We start from the raw sequence: 13,409 nt of genomic DNA, 5'->3' as shown, positions 1-13,409 counted from the left end.
ATGAAAGGTGTTTCATATTTTCTCACTTGTAGACATTTATATATATGCATATAAATATAACTATGAAATATACTGAGATTGTTCTTAATTCTTAAAATTGTGATAGAATTTTTATAGGTGTTTTCCAAACATGGTCCAAAAATGACATTAAAGACTGACATTGCTGATTCGCTCACACTAGACCCTTGTGTAGCAAAAGAGAACTCACAGTGCTTAGGTTTATTGGGTGCACATTTACCTCTGGTTTTATATTTAATTACTCATTCAGAAAAGCTTGCTGTGTTCTGATCAGTCCTCTGAATTATGTCACCAAATGTAAATTTAATTCAAAATATGGTAAATGTGAGTTCTCAGCCAAACTATTAAATTAGAAAAATACTGCAATCAGCTAAAATAAATTCAAAGCTGTTTGCATTATTTCCTAGACATAAAAACTAGAGTGTTCAAATATTTTTCCAAGTTTTTCTATCAATTTCCTGAGTCACTCCATAAAAGATACATATATAACAACCCCCACAACACACACACACAGACGCACACCAAGTGGCACGTTTAACAAATGCTAATATAAGGGAAACATATGTTCTAATTGCATTATTTTTGGCAGATTCATGACAAATTTAGCATATGGATTCCCAAAATTACCCTCTCATTTCGGGTTCTTCTCTATGAAAGCATTTTACATTTCCCCCGTCATGCAAATCATGTGCACTTCCACTTTGAGAGCTTCACTTTAAAAACCTAAATGCAAATTTTCATAACAAGAGTAATTTTTTTTTTTTTTTTTGAGATGGAGTCTCGCTCTGTCGCCCAGGCTGGAGTGCAGTGGCGCGATCTCGGCTCACTGCAAGCTCCGCCTCCCGGGTTCATGCCATTCTCCTGCCTCAGCCTCCGGAGTAGCTGGGACTACAGGCGCCGCCACCACGCCCGGCTAATTTTTTGTATTTTTAGTAGAGACGGGGTTTCACCGTGGTCTCGATCTCCTGACCTCGTGATTCGCCCGCCTCGGCCTCCCAAAGTGCTGGGATTACAAGCGTGAGCCACCGTGCCCGGCCAACAAGAGTAATTTTTAATTTTTCTCTTTGCATATTGATAATAAGTTAGCTGTCAAGGATGATGGTTTGAAGTCTGTGTATTAGAATGTGATATGTCATTTATACAGCAAGACTTCCATATTGAGGAAAATGTCCATTCTAAATAATACATGCTCTAAATTCATAAGTAGATTATATTAGGAGGAGATTTAAGGCTCTATTTGTTCTTTTTAAAAATCAGTATTGGAATTTTGATTAATTGGCTAATTGATGTATACATGTGTAAATGGATGGGTTTTATTAAATATGTCAATAATTTGGTAAAAACAATTCTAAGATACCCTCATATTTCTCTAGGATTTTTGGACTCATTCATCTCAAATAAACAATTTCAACTTTAGAAATTCATTTGATGTAAGGAAAGGAAACAGCACTATCAAAAATTACTAATTACTGAATATTTATTGACTTTGCAAAGCATACATAAAAGCCAAGGCAATATCAATATATATCTATATATTGATATCTATATGTATACCCATATTTAAATTTGAGATAAAGAAAATTCAAATTGGGTTATTAGTTAAAAGTTGGCCATCTGGAAATTATTATCCTTTAATTCAGTAAACCAGAGTAGGTAAATTATTCCTAAGAATTACTGATTTTTTAAAAAAATTAGCTCTAATTTCCCCAAGCTGTTTTTGGCATATCTGTCCAGTCATTCATTAGGTAATTCATTATTTATTTATTAAGGACCAGTATCTAAGATGTATGGCTAATTTGGGTTTTAATATGAAGTTGCTACAGTTAGCTAAAATTTAAAGGCCAAAATATGTAAGAATTGGTATTCAGTCCTCTACATTTTGCTGATTGAACCACTCAAAGTATTCTGAGGGTAGACATTATAAAAGTGAATTGGGTCTGCTTTTTCTCTCGTGAAGAATATTTAATAATAAAGGAGGGAAAATTAAGTCCTTTGGGAATGGCTAATGTCACATACATGATTTTAGATGATGAAGAGGAAGGGATAGGGCTTCTTAAGTTGGAAGCATTTTAATTAAGTTTTTGAAAGAGTTTAAGTGATTTGAAATACTCCTGAACATCCGATATGTATTTGTAAACACAAATTTGTAAACGCAAATGCAGAACAATCATAAATTGGCGATCAGTGTACTAACTATGCTTCTTAATCATGAATGTCAGAAAAAGGAGAAGGATTATAAATACAGGGACTCTGCCAATAAAAACCAAAGAATCTTCAAAAATTTCTAACACTTAAAATAAAAATATATTATATAACCATAAAAATAAAAAGAACTCTTGGCAAAGACAGCACTGAAATTTCTCTAGGTTTCTTCAAAATTTTATCCTGGTATTTATGAGTTGTTTAAGTGCTCTTTCAAGTTACTTTTCAGAGAGAAACAATACTTCGTGGTCATATATACAGTATTGTGTGTGCTTATGTAACATTGGTAACTGCTTACTAATTTAAATTTGTTAAATGCATTTTGATTCTTTTTTATTTTTTCGATTACTTGATATATAAGCTACTGTTGAGTGTGTTTTTTTAAGCTTTGAGAATGTAAATCTCAAAATACAAAGTAATTTTCTCTGCACTTATCATGGTATCATATGATTTATGTGAGAATTGGAAAAAATAAACACAAATAATAGATTTGTGACTCAATTTGAATTAGATTTTTTCTATTTGGAGATAATTTCTGATTCCATTAAAAATATATTCCCTAATCTTTTTCCAACCTGCTTGTTGGTAAAAGATACTTATTATTACAGACAATAATAGATACATATCATCATTCTTTCATTGCTATGTTTAAGTTACATTTCCCCATTGCATACTGTGAGGTGGATTCTGTACCAACAAAGCAATAAGCTTTCAAGAAACAGCTATTTTCCTGTTAGTAAATAATGCAGGTAAGTATATGCAATAAATAAAGAGGCATTTTGAGGGGGAGCAAAACTTAATAATTACAGCACCAATAATAGTAAGTACCCCAAACAAAGTCACCGGTATTTGAACACATGTGCTCACTCTTTATGGACACTGCAGTAAATCTTTACAACTTGTGTGAGAGAACATATTGCTATCTCCATTTAGCAGATAAAAAGAGACCCAGAGAGATCATGCCAGTTCTCACAACATATGCATGGAAGACTTGGGTTTGGATCTCAGGATTTCTGCCTCCAGGGTGCCTACTCTTATAGTCTTCATATGACAGAATGCTTTTGAAACATATTGGAAACTTTTTATTGTTTTCTCCACAATTAAATTTGGGGTTAGCTTGACCCATTACTTTTCACATAGAAATAATTTTGGTGATTATTTTTATAAAGCCTTTATTTATAGAATAAGAAATTTCTTTAGTAACCGAAGACAAAAACCACATGATTATCTCAATAGATGCAGAAAAGGCCTTTGACAAAATTCAACAACCCTTCATGCTAAAAACTCTCAATAAATTAGGTATTGATGGGACGTATCTCAAAATAATAAGAGCTATCTACGACAAACCCACAGCCAATATCATACGGAATGGGCAAAAACTGGAAGCATTCCCTCTGAAAACTGGCACAAAGACAGTGATGCCCTCTCTCACCACTCCTATTCAACACAGTGCTGGAAGTTCTGGCCAGAGCAATCAGCCAGGAGAAGGAAATAAAGGGTATTCAATTAGGAAAAGAGGAAGTCAAACTGTCCCTGTTTGCAGATGACATGATTGTATATCTAGAAAACCCCATTGTCTCAGCCCAAAATCTCCTTAAGCTGATTAGCAACTTCAGCAAAGTCTCAGGATACAAAATCAATGTACAAAAATCACAAGCATTCTTGTACACCAATCACAGACAAACAGAGAGCCAAATCATGAGTGAACTCCCATTCACACTTGCTTCAAAGAGAATAAAATACCTAGGAATCCAACTTACAAGGGACGTGAAGGACCTCTTCAAGGAGAACTACAAACCACTTGTCAATGAAATAAAAGAGGATACAAACAAATGGAAGAAATTCCATGCTCATGGGTTGGAAGAATCAATATCATGAAAATGGCCATACTGCCCAAGGTAATTTATAGATTCAATGCCATCCCCATCAAGCTACCAATGACTTTCTTCACAGAATTGGAAAAAACTACTTTAAAGTTCATATGGAATCAAAAAAGAGCCCACATCGCCAAGTCAATCCTAAGCCAAAAGAACAAAGCTGGAGGCATCACGCTACCTGACTTCAAACTATACTACAAGGCTACAGTAACCAAAACAGCATGGTACTGGTACCAGAACAGAGACATAGATCAATGGAACAGAACAGAGCCCTCAGAAATGATGCTGCATATCTACAACTATCTGATCTTTGACAAACCTGACAAAAACAAGAAATGGGGAAAGGATTCCCTATTTAATAAATGGTGCTGGGAAAACTGGCTAGCCATATGTAGAAAGCTGAAACTGGATCCCTTCCTTACACCTTATACAAAAATTAATTCAAGATGGATTAAAGACTTAAATGTTAGACCTAAAACCATTAAAATCCTACAAGAAAACCTAGGCAATACCATTCAGGACATAGGCGTGGGCAAGGACTTCATGTCTAAAACACCAAAAGCAATGGCAACAAAAGCCCAAATTGACAAATGGGATCTAATTCAACTAAAGAGCATCTGCACAGCAAAAGAAACTACCATCAGAGTGAACAGGCAACCTACAGAATGGGAGAAAATTTTTGCAACCTACTCATCTGACAAAGGGCTAATATCCAGAATCTACAATGAACTCAAACAAATTTACAAGAAAAAACAACCCCATCAAAAAGTGGGCAAAGGACATGAACAGACACTTCTCAAAAGAAGACATTTTTGCAGCCAAAAATACATGAACAAATGCTCATCATCACTGGCCATCAGAGAAATGCAAATCAAAACCACAGTGAGATACCATCTCACACCAGTTAGAATGGCCATGATTAAAAAATCAGGAAACAACAGGTGCTGGAGAGGATGTGGAGAAATAGGAACACTTTTACACTGTTGGTGGGACTGTAAACTAGTTCAACCATTGTGGAAGTCAGTGTGGCGATTCCTCAGGGATCTAGAACTAGAAATACCATTTGACCCAGCCATCCCATTACTGGGTATATACCCAAAGGACTATAAATCATGCTGCTATAAAGACACATGCACACGTATGTTTATTGCGGCACTATTCACAATAGCAAAGAGTTGGAACCAACCCAAATGTCCAACAACGATAGACTGGATTAAGAAAATGTGGCACATATACACCATGGAATACTATGCAGCCATAAAAAATGATGAGTTCATGTCCTTTGTAGGGACATGAATGAAACTGGAAAACATCATTCTCAGTAAACTATTGCAAGGACAAAAAACCAAACACCGCATGTTCTCACTCATAGGTGGGAATTGAACAATGAGAACTCACCGACACAGGACGGGGAACATCACACTTCGGGGACTGTTGTGGGGTGGGGGGAGGGGGGAGGCACAGCATTAGGAGATATACCTAATGCTAAATGACGAGTTAATGGGTGCAGGAAATCAACATGGCACATGGATACATATGTAACAAACCTGCACATTGTGCACATGTACCCTAAAACCTAAAGTATAATAAAAAAAAAAAAGAAATTTCTTTAGTAGTGAATGGTGAAATTTCTGGTGGAGATTTCTAGTGGAACTCATCGTCTTCTTCCCTACAAACTTTTTTCAGTTTATCACAGAGTAGCTACATTGCTACTGTATGGTAAACTGCTTAATTAAGTGATTCAGGATAACGGGCTGCCAAAGTGTCTTCAAATTGTCCACTCATTCTCTCTTAATCCACTTCTCTTCTCAAATATACAGTATTATATCACAAAAAACCTCCCACCCTCTGTTTCTGTTTTTCTCAGGCAAGAAAAAATGCTGTAACAAGGCTAGATATTTAAATGCTAGTAACTGTATGGATTCTTTTCTTTATGATAAAATCAAGAGATGAACCAAGACTACACTACTGTGAAGTCTGCTCAGCACTTTCTTGTATTAATTAAACAACAGCAAACCGACATAGAGTGTAAAATCTTAATGGAGAAAGTGTTAAACAGATGCAAAGAAAAAAAAAGTGGCTACTTGGGCAGGGATTTTGGACAAGTTATAGCAGTGATATATTCATCACCATATTTCCTCAGACACACTGTTCTACATCAGTATGCTGTCCAAAACTAACTGAGTTCTAACACATAAATTTTTAACAGTTCTGTAACATAGGAACAATTTCAAATGGCAAATAATAGGTAGTTCCTAAGAAGGACTAAAGAACAGTAAAATTTGACATCGTTTCTTTTTCAAAGCCATTGTATTCTTAGGTGTGGTTTTACCCTATTTTGGGGGATAAATTTTTATGAGTTCAAATCTCTAATTTTAAAATCAAAGTCAATTGGAAAATAATGATTTTCCAGAAATAAACTACATAGTCAAATTTGTTGGATTACATGACTATCGTGAGAAAACCAAACAAAACAAAATGAAAAAAACATGATATACACTCCATTTTTTCAGTATGAAAAACTTGTTAGAATCAAAAAGTTACATTGGAAATAATGATACGGGAGATGGTTGAAACCATCGTGATGGTATCATTTGGAGCCATTTCTCTATGGCAGAAGCTGGGATGAATGCTGGATTTATTTCAGTTGAGTTATGTTCATCCTATTAGATTACTCAGAGGCTCATAATATCTGTACACATTTAATTTCTATCACTCTTATAAAAATAAAATCAAAGTTGCTGTTGCTTTTCACGGTTTTGAAATCATGCTTCTGTAGAGTTTTAACCTTTCAATATGTAATGATTGAGAACGGATTACCTGAAAAATTGCTTTTCTATTCATGTGTATGACAGCTGAGTTCAGCTGTTTTCTTAAGCATCTATGGAACAGCTGAGCACTTTCTCCTGGTTCCCAGATTTGAAGCTAGGGGACTTGAGGCAACAAAGTTGCACTGGAATGTATATGATCAACAAAGTTACACTGGAATGTATATGATCAAGGCATTTACTTTTCCTTCATCTGCTGTAGCTTTAAGTTGTTTGTGGGACAGTTATGGGTAAAAATCATCTATGCCTCCTGTCCTTTGTACATATGTTAATACAACTGTATCCACCATAATTGCATATTAGAGAACCAGTGCAGTACAAAATGGGTAAGCTCCAAATTTCAATCTTGTCTTAGAAACTTGACTAACTCTAAAGTTCTTATCTGTCATCTGGCATTTGTATTCACCCTGAGACAAGAAGCATAGCAATGTGAAGAAATGCAAGAAAACAAAGTTGCTTTTATGTGTTAAGAGTAGATAAAGACGATTTGGTGCCATACACTGAAGGCCACTCATGTTCTGTCATCAGTTAAACCTGGTTTTCTGAACAATCAAGCATTAACCAAATGGAAAGAGACATAGGATGAATAAGCCTGTGTTGCTTTAGTGCAAAGGACAGTGTTAATAATAATAATTTTTTTGTCTATAATAATTTTATTGTCTATAAAGCATATACTTACCACGACCATTAAAAAACTAGATTATAATTAAATTACTGGAATTTGAAAAATATTTAGTAAATATTAAAAGGCTTCAGCTGGAATGTATCTTATTTTACAGAAATGGAGCAACAAATAGAATCAAATTCATTTTTTAAGTTATTTTCTTGCAATAACTATTACAAAGTTTCTCTGGACCCTCCTTGCATTAAAAAATAATGGTTTTAATATACTAGCTATTCTTTCTTGCCTTGAATTGAACTCACTGCCCCACTGAAATTCTGTTTTTTTAAAAAAATTTCAAGTAGATAATTTACAAATATTAATATTATAAACATTATTTATTCCCCAAATATTACGTCACAAATGATTATGGGCATGCAACACTATAGCATTCTTCATAAAAGGAAATATAGAACACTTTCCAGAGTTTCACTCTGATGTACTATGCAGTTTTAAAGTGTAATGATATGGAGATAGTCCTCTCTGGTTCTATGAACTTTTCTAAAGCAATGCCTGAGATCTCTACCCTTCTGACTGCCACTGGTGCTCAGATGATTGCAAAATAAATGTTTGCTCTACAAAGAGGTCAGTGACAATTGTATGTTATGACATGCAGTTTTGCTCTTTTATCTGCAAGGAAGCACACTATGCTTTCTCTGATAGGGCCCAGTCATCTCTGTGGCTGCTCACTGACAAATCCTGTCAACTTGTCATGTTCCCCAGTTGTCTGTATTACACTGTGAGCTTCAGCCTGTGTTTTGTGTATCTTGGTTACTAATATTTGCCTGGAGGTAATTCTTTACTTTTTATTTTACTTCATCATTAATCTATTGATTTTTGGTATTGACCCCATTATCTGATCAACATTGCAAGAATATTTTCTCAATGGATAAAAAAAAAGGATGAGAAATAATAAAGACAAATTCTTTTGTAACTTTATATTGTGGATCAAACCCAGAAACTATTTTAACTTAGTGGATGTAATGTTTCTTTGCAAAAGATATTTCTAAAAAATACATAAAATACGGTAGTTTGGGAAAGGGAGGAAAAGACAAAGAATAAAGGATGCAACAAATTGTTTTCAATAAAAAATGTATAAGCCAATAAATGGCTCCTAGATTTTCAAAACTAGTACTTTTAAAGAAGAGGAAAAAACTGTTTTGCAGTATTAAGTTCTTGGGGAATTGTGTAGTGTATGATACTGCTAATAAAATGGCAAAATGAAACACAAAATTGGAAAAATAGCAATGGTAGTTTTTTTTTTCTTTACAAATTTATTTCAAAGTATTTCAGGGCATCTCTGAAGAAACTTTCCTGAATAATTCTTATATTTCAAAGATTTCTGCAAGAAACACTTGACCTTTGGCCAGTGAGAGCAGAAAAGGAGGAGACAGTTGGAGATAAGCATAGAGGGTTCATTTGAGAATGTTGAGATGTGATGCTAAAAAAATAAAACAAGCCTGGGAACATAGTGTGCCCAATCTCGAAAAACAAAAAAAAAAAATCTCAAAAAAAAAAATTAGCCAGGCATGGTGGTACATGTCTGCATTCCCATAGTCTCAGCTATCCAGGAGGCTGAGGTGAGATCTCTTGAGCCTGGAGGTCAATGCTAGTGAGCTGGGTGGTACCACTGCACTCCAGCCTGGGTGACAGAGAGAGATTCTGTCTCAAAAAAAGATAATAATAATAATAATACATCAAAACAGCAACAAAAAATGCATCCTGGCATATTTATGGAGGGATTTATTTCCCCTAAAAGCTAGAAGTTTTGTCAAACCTATAGGGAAGATATGCACTGTGTGTGTGTGAGTGTGTGCGTGTGTGTGTGTGTGTCTGTTTAGGGGTGTTGGTAGTGGCTGCATAAATGAATGGAACAGCCTAAACATAAGGTGTTTCAGCCACTGAAAGTTATTCCTGGAAAGGTATTTAGGTTTGCAAGCTCAAGGGCAAGAATACACTTCACTTTTGGAGCATTTACATACAGGCCCTGGAAATTTCCTGATTAAATTAGAGTTTTGTTAATGTGAGCCAATTCTTTTTTCTTTATATGTAACTCTTTTTTTTTTTCCTTTCCACATAGTACAGTGGCACAATCTTGGCTCACCCAACCTCCGCCTCTTGGGTTCAAGTGATTCTTCTGCCTCAGCCTTCTGAGTAGCAGGGATTACAGGCACCAGCTACCATGCCTTGCTTTTTTTTTTTTTTTTTTTTTGTATTTTTAATAGAGATGGGGTTTCACCATGTTAGTCAGACTGGTCTCGAACTCCTGACCTCAGGTAATCCACTCACCTTGGCCTCCCAAAGTGCTGGGATTACAGGCCTAAGCCACCGCTCCCAGCCATCAACACATATCTTAAAACTTGACTTTGCAGAATAGAAGACATTGTAATAGCCATTCAGAGGTAGCAATAAATGGATGATGTACATAAACTCACAGTCTTGGGGCCTTGTCTTGTGAAAGAATACCAGAAACTTTATTTTCTGCTAATATAATCCTGTGTATAATACAATGCTGCCTCTATAAACGTTGCAAAAAGAATACATGATACAAATTTATGACACTTCTTGTGTATAGTTCCATTTGTATAAACCTGAAGAATAGATACTGCTTTCTTAGTAAAATTATCTTTAAGTCATTATTGCTTACCTTATTTTAGACAATAATTTTCTTTCTATGTTCTTCCCTGCTTAAACTCTTATTTAACAGGTGTTATTTTAGTGGGTATGAGCCCTTTTCTTAGTAGATTCTTCTTTGTACTGGGGTTGTTTTCTTAGTTTCTAAATGTGTTTGTTTAGAAAAGATAGAAGTATTAATGATTTCTTATTCATAAATATTTTATAAAGTAATGAAGTAGGTATTGGTTACAATCTCTGATTTATTGCTAAATTATTACATATTATTATATACTTTAAAAATTGAGGATGATAAAAATAAGCACATTTTACAAACCAAAATGAAATAACATAATTTGATGTATAGTGAAATTACTGTACTTCTGTAAACAATGGTCTCTTCTAAGTCTTACTTTCCTTGCCATATCATTGTGGGTTCTATAAACTAGACACTTATTTTTTCTTAACAAAATTAAATAAATCTAAAGGTTCAATTCTATGTCTATGGTCCAGTTTTTTAATTCAATTAAATATCTACCTTAAAAAATTTTTTATTAAAAAAATTGGGTTAGCCGGGAGTGGTGGTACATGCCTGTAATCCCAGCTACTCAGGAGGCTGAGAGGCAGGAGATTCACTTGAACCCGGGAGGCTGAGGTTGTGGTGAGCTGAGATCATGCATTGCACTCCAGTCTGGGCAACAAGAGTGAAACTGTCTCAAAAAAATAAATAAATAAATAAAAATAAAAATAAAAAATTGGGAGAAGCCCAGAAAAGAACGCAAAAATAAGCAGAGATTACATATAATCTCAATACTGAAGGAAAAGTTTTCTTTATTTGGTGCCTATCCTTTTAATTGAATTTCTCTTTATATATTATTTAATGAATATTCATTGAATAAATGTATTTTTTAAGAATGTTTACTAAAGCTGGGGAAAGAAACAATAACAAAATAGACACATTTCTTGCCTTCTTGGAGTTTATATTTTATCGGCGCAGAAATAAACATATAAATAAATATATGATATAAAGTTAGATACTAGTAACTGCTGTAAGAACAAGATTAGAAAATTGAGAGTGATATGGTGTGCAGCTCTTGAGAAGGTCTTTATCAGTTCTTGTCTTTGAATCATACTACACATAAATCTGTACAGCCTGTCTTTTCCCACCAGATGTTATATTTTAAGCTGTTTTCTATGCCACTGTTTTTTGAACCTTGCTTGTAATGATAGAAAATAATTAAGTTTTAAAGGGTCTACTATACTTATTTTTCTATATTTTAGATTTATAGACTTTCTTTTTTCTATAACAAATATTTCAATGGATATCTTTGTACATAAATGTTTTTCCAAGAGCAAAACCATATTCAATACCTTTTATATATTCCAAAATAACTTACTTAAATGATATACCAACTTCTCATATTTGATTGGTATTTTGAAGTGTCCATTTATTCAAGAAAATACACATCGAGTTTCTATGATGCATCAGGCATTCTAGGTTATGTTGAAAATGATACAAAAAGTCTCTTTCATGAATTCATGATTTTAAGAAACAGGAAAAATTATAAATAGATGCAAACAGTTGAATAAACATGAGAATAAATTGGTAAGCTCTAGTTATGGAAAACATGTAAGAAAATAAAATATTTGAAGACATTAAAGTGTCTCAAGAACATAAATGCAATCTATTTCGAAGTGGAAGTTTGTCTTTAATGACCAATGAAATATTTTTATGCATTCAGAATTCCATGAATAGAATATGACCAAAAAAAAAAAGATTTATAAAGTCTTTGATATAGGCAAAAAAATATATACATTCCCATAGGCATTCAGGTCTATACCAAAAGCTGTAACTTGATATTCTTTGGAAATTAAAATTTGATTGAGATTTTTACTTTGGCTTTTATTACTGCTATTTTAATTATATTCTACAACTCTCCATTCATTAGGAAATTGAAGATCTCTGTAAATATATTTCACAAATTCCCCCAAAAGAATATCTGATAAGTTGAATATGAGCTGTCCATCATAACTTCCTCATTTTTGGGAATCAATTTATCTGTGTCTCAAGCAAAATTATCTTAGTTGAGAATGTCTCAGTAAATTGCCTCAGGTTTTCTCACTGAAACTCTTCATTGCAAAGGTCTGCACCCATGACTCAATTTTGTGTTTCCCAAAGATTTATTTGAATAGGAAAAGTTTGAAACCCATGAGTCTAAGTTCCCACACAGCTCCCTATTCTGTTGCTTTTTGGCATTGGAGACCACCACAGAAATCATAACATAGGATATTTTATAGCTCAGTCACCTCTTAGAAAGTCAATTCATTTAAAACTATAAAATTGTATTTCTACATTAAGAACAACTGGTTTATCACAATTGCTGCATTCTTACCATCTCACCTCAACCTTCAATTTTTTTCCAAGCATTATTTGCATATATATATATATATATATATATATTCATTTTGAGACTTTTAAAAATATGGCCCCTAAGCTTACTGAGAAACTGAGGTATGGGATTTCCCACAGCAGGATAGTTCTCTGAGGAAGTTTTGTGCAATAGAAAGAACACTGAATTAGAAGTCTAAAAACTTTGATTATAGAACTGTTTCTGTAAATTATTAACTGAGTGAATGTTTCTGACCAAGTCATTTAACTTTTTAGCATATCAGTTTCTTCATCTTTAAATGGAAGTGGTTATGTCCATCCTTGCAATAATGGGATGTATTTTCATGTAATGGACATAAAATATAGACTTTCAGGCAAAACACGCAAAAAGTTGTAATAAATTGTATGTACTATAGTGATTAGATTCAAGCACAATGTGTGGGATAAATCTAATCAATATTGGACTTTGGAGGGTGATGAATTCCTTATTCAGTACTCTCCAAGGGGGACAAAGGTTTGGACTTCATGGTAAAAATAAAAACAAAAACAAAACAAATGAAAAAAAAAACAAAGCATTGAGGCAACCTGTATGTCCAGGGAAAATACGGTCAGTAAGACCAATCATTTATTATTTCAGAATAGTGTGTCAGACCTATAGACATGCCTTTTCTGAATCATAAGAAGGAGAAAACAAGAGATTAAAGGAGAAAGAGGAAGAAGAAAGAAAGAAAAGGAAGGAAGGAAGGAAGGAGGGACGGAGGGAGGGAGGGAAGGAAAGGGAAGGGAAGGGAAAGAAAGAAAGAAAGAAAAAGAAAGAAAGA

At 34.0% G+C, this 13,409-nt stretch overlaps 1 protein-coding gene across 2 annotated transcripts in view; it reads right to left on the bottom strand.

Annotated features, from left to right (window-relative positions):
• Positions 1 to 13,409, bottom strand: part of ROBO1 (roundabout guidance receptor 1) — a 1,192,968-nt gene that overhangs the window by 811,869 nt on the left and 367,690 nt on the right. The gene's annotated exons all lie outside the window — the stretch shown is intronic.

Source organism: Nomascus leucogenys, chromosome 21, assembly GCF_006542625.1.
Source record: "Nomascus leucogenys isolate Asia chromosome 21, Asia_NLE_v1, whole genome shotgun sequence".
Taxonomy (NCBI): domain Eukaryota; kingdom Metazoa; phylum Chordata; class Mammalia; order Primates; family Hylobatidae; genus Nomascus; species Nomascus leucogenys.
This window is presented reverse-complemented; position numbering and strand designations above follow the sequence as displayed.